The following is a 9772-nucleotide window of genomic DNA, read 5'->3' on the forward strand; positions in this document are numbered from 1 at the left end:
ATAAAACATCTGAATTAATTAAATGACACTGAATTTTTTAAACAAAACTTCCCTTCAAAATACTAAGTGATAAACTATTCACTTATCATTTAATGTGATATGCACTTAACGATATCAGATTTAGTACTACTTAACAAAGGGATAAGCTATTCACTTATTATTTAATGTAATATACACTCAAATGTATCAGATGTAGTACTTAGTAGCTCAAATGTATAAAATTTTGTGCTTAATAATTTAATTTAGTAACTTAATGGATTCAAATTTTAGGGTTTAGTTTTCGTACTTCAGTTCCATCTATCTATCGAACACACCATAAATCATACCGAATTTGGGACGCAACTATGACAACGTGTGCTTTGGAGGAGCCAATTTGTTACTAACCCTACTCTGCACTGCGTTGATTTGATTGTGACGAAGTAGGACTCCAACCAGTAGTATTCGTGAGCCATGGCAGCTTGGGTACCAAGACAGAGCCAGAAAGAAAGCAGATTTTTACTTTTGCAAAAGGGGAACACTTTGCATTTTGGGCCTGCATGCTAAAGATGGCATTGTAGCTTGTTGAGCATGCCATGTGGTCTTGCATCCCTGCTACCATGACCCAAAGGACTGACTTTTTTTTTTCTTTTTTTCTAATCAACTTTTTCAGTGATGGCCTGAAAAAAAAAAAAAAAGAAGCAAAAGCAAAAGCAAACCGCCTTGACATTCTTGATTGCAGTTCAGCTTTCCAGAAGAGGTCCGGCCAATTTACTTGTAGTGTGAGGTAAGCAGAGTACCATTTCACCTTCGTGTATGTAATGTCAATTGCTTCTTCCGGTTGAGCTTGTCTCTTTGCCTTCCTAGAATGCTTTTTTTGTCAACCACAATTGTTTTGAAAATTTCTATCGTGCAAAATTTACCAAAAATTGGGAGGAATTATGCCTATCTTACCACGAATTACGTCTCTTCGAGTAGAGAAAAATAGTTAATTTCTTAATTGTATGACATAAGACTAATCCTAGACGTGATAAAATTTTGTATTAGGACTCATTTCCCATGTGCATATTATGTTAATAAATACAAGTTTATTGACGCCAAGACCTTGGAAACATCAACTATTGTATTGTACTGTAACATCTCTTTAACTAGTACAAAGTTGTAAGCAAACTTAACCATTTTAACTCCCATCAAATCTTTTTTTCTTTCTCTCTCTCTCTCTTTTTTTTTTTGGTGGAACTAGTAATTAAGCGTATGTTTATGTTGATGATCGAATATGGGCTCTCGTAGTTACGAATACTTTTTGTTTATTTAGTCTTTAAAGAAGAGATCTATTATTCTCGACCAATTTTTGACCCTCCTCTTTTTTTCATAAACATATTGTAATTAAGTTGGATATGATCAAAGCGTATCGAAGCGTCATAGTAAATAATACAGGGCACTTATGTTGCCTGCACAAATGTACAGTATATACTACTGCTACTAGTACAAACTGTTACCAGTAATCAGTTATGGGAGTACTTTCTTTGTCATCAGCTGGCATGCATTCATTCATAATCAAACAATAGCTAACCATAACATTAAAGTGGTTTTCTTTTTCCAATACAAATAGTTCCCCAACGCAGCACCAAATCGTACAATGAACAAGAAGCATCCATCGTCAACAAGACCATATGTTTGTGTCAAAGGATGATGAGACATTGCACTAAACTTTTCTTCTCACATCCGTACGCCAAAACTTCTTTCTTGCTTTATTAGTTTTGCTGAATAGAACTGCCACTGGGCGCATATGATTGCTCAATTACAGGAAATGAGACTGTTATCATTATGAAATCATGGGCTCATCATGTCTGTTTGGTATCAGCTTTATTGGATTTTGTGTTTTGAGAAGACAAAAGTAAAAGTCCAAAGCTACTGAAATAATTTTGCAGGAAATAACAAAAGGTACTTCCACCACGGATCTGACACCACTGAACCAACCTTTGTTCAAGATCCCGTGTTCTTCTTCCCTTTACCCCTCCTCATGAAAAACGAAGGAAACCCTAATGGAACCATGAAACAGATTCAGAGATATTACAGGCATCACGGCTTCGTAATCAATTAACTTCGACCAGCTTGATCGGTTGAGATCGAAAATAAAATAAATAAAATCTGGAGGAGTAGAAAACTTATGAACATGCAGTTGATCTTGTTATTTGTTATGTCCTGCTATCCATCCTTCAGACAGGTATCATAAAATGGAAAAAACTTATTGATGAAAAGACTGCACCAAGACAAAGGAGGGAGTGATAAAAGCTTGCTCGTTCGAGAAATTTGAAAGGAATAAATGCTTGAAGCAAAGTAGAAAGAAAGAAAGAAAGAAAATATACATAAATATTTCAACCAATCAACGAATTACACAAGCAAACTAAAGATGCTCTCTCTCTCTCTCTCTCCCTATGTCTCAAAACTATATGTAACACTAACAGCAGCAATCTAGTGCAATACCATAATAATTATCATGGATAGTTTATGATCTATATCCGAAATATGTAGATCCTTACATACAAGGATATATTATAAATAGGTTCTTTTGCTATACAATTCTACAAAAGAGGATATGATAGAGAATTAAGGGCAAAAAGTGATGCTAATAACAATGGCCAAGACAACAAAGCCAATTAACTTAATCCTCTCGCTGAGGACAACTAATATTTGGTGGCGACTGATACGAGGATTACCAGAGATGATAGCAACGACTCAAGCTAGCTAGCTAGCATCCTTCCCGGTTCGTGAGTAGACTTCAAATTGTGTAATTCAACGAGCTTACCTTTTCAATTTGATATGGGGTTTGGTCCGCTTGGAACTTCATGTTCACCAGCTTCAAACTCCCTAGAAGCAGAAGATGATGATGATGATGGTGTGTGCATAGTTTTGCTCCTTCTGGAGTGCAGTTTCATAGCAGATGATGGTGGTGATGGCGATGAGGCTGATGATGGTGAAGAATGAGGGACAAGAGTTTGAGTTGATTCCAGAGATGGACTAATGGAGGGATCAGAGGAGTGTACGAGAACGAGGAAGATGAAAATGAGGCCAAGAAAGAGAAGGAAAGGGTTTTGGGATTTTGAAGAGCTTTCGGAGATTTTCGATGAGGTTTTCAATGTTGCCATGCAATCAGGAATAAGAAGCCACCCCCCGACAGCCCACAAGAGATCAATATCCATGAACCACTTATACACCTCCCCAACTGCTAGCTAAGTAGCTAGAGATCCAGAGTCGTCACGGAGGGCAGAAGACAGAGAAGAAAGAGAAAGAGGGAGACAAAGAATAGAAGGAAAGCAAGAAAGATGGAAAGATGGGAGGAGAGAAGCTTCACCAAAAGTAAACATGGGAAAGAAGATTTTGAAATTCGGTACACATTTGTTGGGGAGGAATTGAAGAACCACCTCAGCATCGACGTAATATTTATTTTGAGGTTCAAAATCCTCGACCGGTGCATAAGTTGACCAAAGTACCCCTTCTTTTGTCTTTTATAGTAGTATTATCTTTTTCCTTTTTTTCTTTGTTTGGAGAACAAAAAGGTTCAAGCACGAAGACTTGTTAACGTTGAGAGAATTACTGTAACTATTTCCAAGAATTATTTATAATTCAGCTCTCGAAGCTCAAAGTCGTATAGAAAATAGTTGCATGGACAGGAATGTGCTTGCGTTTTTTAACTTGATCGATCATATAAAAATTTGGAGACTATGCTGGAAAGGAAAATTAACGAGAAGGGGTAAACATGTCACAGAACACGGGCTCTTCCAACCATGTACGCTAGCTGTATAATTCATCACCTGGTCCTGGCGTGTCATTTCCAGATGTCGAGAGTCAAATATTCACAGCGGAGAGTAGATGCCAATTGTCCCTGATGCTTTTTACACCCGTAAAAATTCTAGAGCAGATGATTAAGGTATCTATCTATCTAGCTGGAGAGAATTGATGCAATAAAGATTATTATGTTGTGTCACGTAGAAGATGTATGGGAGGGGGGCATAACAGTCATGTTATTCAAGATCTCCAGTCACTCTTGAATTTGCTGCTGTACTAGTGTTTACCGTGCTGCTATTCTATTTCTATGGGGCCATTTGTTCGTTAATAAAGAATCTACTTGGGAGGGAAAGAGCCGGGCACCAGAAAGAAAGAAGGAAAGAAAAAGGCAGGAGAAGGGAAGAAGATGTAGATTATGAATTATGATCATCACATCACAGTGGCTTTTTCTTGCTTGGACGGTAGCCCAGAAGAAAGCTTGCTTTGACTTGCGAACATTAAGCTTTGAAATTGGTGGAGTTGTTCTTCGCTTGATTCGCTTCTTTATCGCTGATTTAGTTTAATATTCCATTCGCGCCATCTTGAAGTGGCCGATCATATTATATCCTGTCGAATGAGCTCTTTATTCTTTCTCCATCATCTACGTGCATTGGAAATGTTTATTCCCCATATAATTTATAAAAGAGAACGCTTCACAAAAATGGCATATATGCGTGCGTGGGGTATTTGTCAGATGAGCTTTCAACTGACTTACCTTCATTATCTAATTGGCCGAACCAATTTGTATTAGTATATATATCCTTTCCTTTGATTGCTTTCGACCACACAAAATGTCAAGTTAACTGATGAGTAAAGGGTCATGTCTCGTATTGGTCCGAGAGATGGAGAAAGAAAGAACGGTTAATATATGTAAGTAAGGGTTCAAAACCTAATAATTTAGGCCTTTGAATCAGAGTTGGATTCCTGACTTACATAAAAGACTTGCAGTAAGAAACAGTTACCCCTCTAATTAAAGATCCTTTTCTTCATATATATGGTTAGTAAAATATCTCTCTCCCTCTCTCTTTGTGCTAAAAAAAAAAAAAAAGAGAGAATCCCTCTCTGTGTTTTTGCGTAACTATGTGGGCACGCACACTGCAGCTTCAGAAATAATTTCCTGGCTTCCAAAAGAAACTTGCCCGTGTAAAATAGTACGTAGTTACACGCAAAGCAAGCTAAAAAAAAAAAAAAAAAAAAAATTTCTCCATTTCTTTTCCTGTTACTATTGCAAGTTTTTGTATGAAAACATGCCAAAATGCATTAACGTGAGAAGATCGATGAGTATAAGAGCGCAGAATGGAAAACAGGTGTAACCGATCCATCCATTACTGGCGACGATATAATTTCAAAGAAAAAATTGGAGTGTCTTACTGGAAAGAGTTTCTCTAAAACAGATTTGATTTTGTTAAAGAAACGTTAATAATTTGTACTAGTTACTTTCCAGCTTTATCCCCGTAGGCTTATTGACATTTGAAAACTAGAATATTACGAAAAGCAAATTTCAAAGCACGCTTATGCTAGTTGGCCATCTATCTTTAAATTAAGCAGCAATTATGCCTATATCTAATCTAGTATAATGTGAATGTTATACAAAAAATGAAATGTTTGATATCTGACTTTGACATTTAGAAATTTACATATACAGAAGAAAAGTTTAATCAATTAATCACGCTTTTCAAGTCTTTTTCTATTTTAGACAGTTTAGTGCTCGGGATTTTTATTTTTATTTTTATTTTTTCATTTTGTGCTTGTTATTGAATTCAGGATGCTTTTTGTCCTTTTCTATCCTCTCCATTGCATTGAAAGCATCATACTAGTGTGATCGAGGAGAATTAACGTAGTAATACTGGTGTGAAAATTAAGACGAAGCATGACAAATCCCCATGTAGTTGTAGGGTCATAATGTCGTAGGGAAAGATGAGAACGAGGGCTTTGCTGTCCTTGATTATAGAGTGGCATCATCACATAATAATAAGTCAAATGGGGTTTAGTAGTAGTAATAATTCAGTAATTACAGTTAGTAATGAGGATGAGATTAGTTCCAATGCGTTATTGAAAAGTCGAACTCTCAATGCTATGTTAACAGTGCTAAGTTCCCCTGAAGTCATCACTTGCCTGCTCAGTGCCCATAGTTGAGAATTGAAACCAACCATCACGTTATGCATCCCATATTTCCGTGAAATTTGGCATTAAAACTTTAAAAAGTCAATATGACAAAGATTATTCAATGAATGGATGAATGAGTTGATGATTGTTTGTGTTTTAGTGTTAACCACCAAAAAGAAATGTGTGGAATGATGATTTTCAACTTTTTGAAGACAGGGAGGCAGACAGCCTCTCTCTACGTCTTTGGCCTTACCTCACCTGTTAATGTTATGAGCCACTGGTTGGCCAGCGGCAGCACCAAGTCTTGACTGTTTCGACCCAAAATGTCAACGAATTTAGATAAGCAAATCACCTCGCCCTCACTGCCAGTAGCCATATATAGTCCATGTCCAGCCTCTGTGGACTATGGTTCACCTTTTATAGCTAATCAATCTACCTCTTATGATGCTTAGGTACAAGCTTGACGAAGAAAATGATGGAAAGTGCTGCAGTGAAAAAGAAGGATGTATAGAAGACTCCCATCCCACTAAGAAAATCGATTTAAATATTGATGCATAAATTATGTTGCAGACATTTAAATTTTTAGAATTAATCTTTTCTTTACTGTCATTGGACATTTAAACTGATATAATATGGTATGCATCTAAACCCTTTGATGTATACACATTCGTAGCTAGATGTAGATAGATAGTATAAAAAGGATTTATCCAAAGTTTTATATATGCAGCTGATCATGATTCAATGTGAAATTCCACTTTGAACTGTGTGTTTCACCAGCTCAATCAATTGCCCATGGAGGAATTCAATGGCAACGCAATTCGAGCAGCAGATTGCGAGTGGTTTAGCTTATAGAAGTAACAGCTTGAGCCAGACAGTACATATATAATTAGTCAAACAAATGATGTCCCCTTTCCTGCACGTTAAACATATCAACACAGGAAACCTCCGGCCCTTCATCGTCTTATCTTTAGAACCGATACAAGAAGGCCAATATTGTTCCCATTTACAGGCCACAAAAGAACCGCAGACAAAGCAGTTTTTGGAAAGAGTATTGCCATTACTTGTCCTCTTCATTCGTCATATTCCTTCCTCAATTCATTCCTGCTTGATAAGAGCACTCATGACCGCACGTGTTCACAACTTCACATACATAATAATGAACAATACCAAAAAAAGTAAACAGGTTTTTTCCTGCAACTGATCAGCAGCAGCCAACCACTGATCAATTCATTGCTGATTAATGCACAGATTAACGAGTCCAATCCAGTTTCTACTGCTGCCTGCGTGAATTGCAAATATTTCAGACCACCCCTTCTTGTTTTTCTTCTTTTTCCACTCAACCCGCACCAGAGGTGGGGGGCGCTTCAAGCGCGAATAAATTATTAATGACAACCTTAATTTAATATACAAAACAAGATGAAATGAAAAAAATGCGAAGACAGGCAACATCTTTGCTGACATAATTCAAGCCATGCACGTAATGGAGAGCAAGAAAGTCACACACACACACACAGCTATATATGATATGATGATGATGTTCAATATTGGCGGTTTATGCACGCATGGGTTAGGGGATGAATATTGTTTCCATTTTCTGCAACAGCCCCGTCAGCTCAGTCCTGCCTGCAACTTTGCCCATTTCGTAATTCTTAATTATTGCTTTTATTTTTGTGGCTAATCCAATTTATATTCAACCTCCCACGCCCAACCAGACCACAAAAGGAAAACCCTTCTTCTTCTTATCTTCTCTTTCTTCACTTAATTTTCTGGCCTTCCAAGTTCCAACTGTATCAGCGAGATGCCATATCGAGGTTGTACTACATCACCAGAATCAAATCAATATGATGGTCTCGTTCACTCACGCACGCTATGTATATTGTATTCTTTCATTTTCAAACCAGGCTGGCAATCAGGATTTTGGGAAATGGATAGGACCCACTAGTGGTATGGTCCACGGGTACGGACCCCATATTAGTCTCTTCATAAAATGATTGTACAATGATAGAGTGTAAAAGGGTCTCTACTCATACTCGTCATTTATGTGGGCTTGAGTAAACATTTCCATACCTCTCCACAAAAATCAGGAGATACATTTCGACCTGCTCTATTATCTAACTTCATCCTATACTAAGGCTAAGTTTGGGAGTTTAGGATAGAATAGAGAAGAGGGGAAATGATTTTGGATATTAAAGTCATTAAATATTTATTCAAGACATTTTTAAGGATAAAAGTGGTATTTTAAAAAAATTTTACAAGCTTCCTCCAACTTTCTCTTTATTTTGGGAGGAAAAATTTTGTCCACTATTCATCCCTCCATTTCCTTTCTTTTCTCTTCTCTTACTTAAAACTCACAAACAAAGGAAAATCAAGCTCTCTCTTCTTTCCCTTTCTTTTCCGTCGACTCCCAAAGGCACCCTAAAAGATTTAACTAAACATGTGGTAGAATGTATGAAGATTTGGTCGAGAAGGCATTGCTATCGCGATTGAGGATAAGATCCAGAGTCATTGGTTCAATTTCTCATTTCTTTCCCTGAGTATTAAGAAATAGTTTGAGGGGGAAAAAAACAGAAGATATGTAACCTTTCTTAGGAGACAATAATCCTTGTCATGTTTCTAAATGTTGTTTAAATTGGACAAGCAAGCACTAGGATGGATTTTATAATTTAGATTTTCTGACGCAAATAGACCACCCAACTTAATATCTCCAACGCCCCTTCCCCTTTTTTTATGCAAGGGAAACCAGTAAACGAGGAGAAAGCTCAGGGTGGGAAACCACCATGCTTTTACACAAAGTTTAGACACTCTCATTTGATTAGCGTATATTAAGAAGTTTCTTACAAAAAGAGACATTGGTGTAAAGATGGTAGGGCACAAGGATTATCTTCTCAAATGTCCTTTTACTTTTTTGATCTTTCGAAAAGTATTACACGGTTTTGTGCCCGTCATTTTCTAATCTTGTCTCTGTTACTTGCTTTCAAGATAATCAAGGAATAGATTAACCTTGAAAACACCCACCCATAATTTTGACATGCAGGAGATTAACAATTTCATGACCCTGAAAAGATTGAGAGACAGGACAGCCAATTAGTCAGATACACCGGACTTCTTTCGTCCGAAACCCCGAGCATAACTATTGCTCACCTCATAATTAACCAAGGTACAAGTCCTACTACAATAACATGAAATTCGAGGTTTTACTCCCACTAAAAAGTCCAAAAAGTAGTACTTTGGAACCGCTGCATAATAAGATATAGGACCAAGGCTAGTCAAGGGCATGGGTTTGCGTGGTCGTCCATTCACTGGGACTGGGAGGCGGCCAAACATTTTACTATAACCAGCGGAAGAAAAGGGGTTTTAGCATACATAAATGAAAGTTTCAAAGAATAGCTCCATTATTGGTAACAATAGTCAGACGCACCATCTGAGTGGACATTACCAGTCCAACTTTTTAGGTTCGGTCGCTTTGACTTGCACGGGCGTATTTAAGTAACGCCAGATTTTTCTTGTGTAGTCCAGGAAAAAAAAACCCGTATTTTACTTTTTAACCCAAGCGTGCTTTTATGCACCAAACAGCTTCAGCACTGCAATGATTCAGTCGAAGCCAGCCACTTAGAAAGCTTAGCAGCATCTGATCATGCATGTGTTTGGAGGAAGATAATAAACACAAATATAATCTTGATCAGCTTCTTCCACACGTTTCTGCTCCATGCCAAAATCTGGAAGCCTAATTGTTCCTTCCTGTCTGGCTGTCAAATGGAAGGATATCAAATCCTAGCCAATTTCTAAAGCCCACCACCCATGAAAGTAAGAGACGCAAATTACCTATCCACGATTTTACTATAAGAAAACTTGATCGCAGATA

The 9772-nt window shown here is 37.4% G+C and overlaps 1 long non-coding RNA gene across 1 annotated transcript; it reads right to left on the reverse strand.

Annotated features, from left to right (window-relative positions):
* Positions 1-1777: 1777 nt before the first annotated feature.
* LOC113714063 (uncharacterized) lies at positions 1778-2923 on the reverse strand. The gene is made up of 2 exons (XR_003453669.2): positions 2786-2923; positions 1778-2018 (listed from the first exon to the last, which is right to left on the reverse strand). It is a non-coding gene; the product is annotated as an uncharacterized lncRNA (long non-coding RNA).
* Positions 2924-9772: the final 6849 nt, after the last annotated feature.

The sequence above is a fragment of the Coffea arabica genome, chromosome 1c (assembly GCF_036785885.1).
Source record: "Coffea arabica cultivar ET-39 chromosome 1c, Coffea Arabica ET-39 HiFi, whole genome shotgun sequence".
NCBI classification, from domain to species: domain Eukaryota; kingdom Viridiplantae; phylum Streptophyta; class Magnoliopsida; order Gentianales; family Rubiaceae; genus Coffea; species Coffea arabica.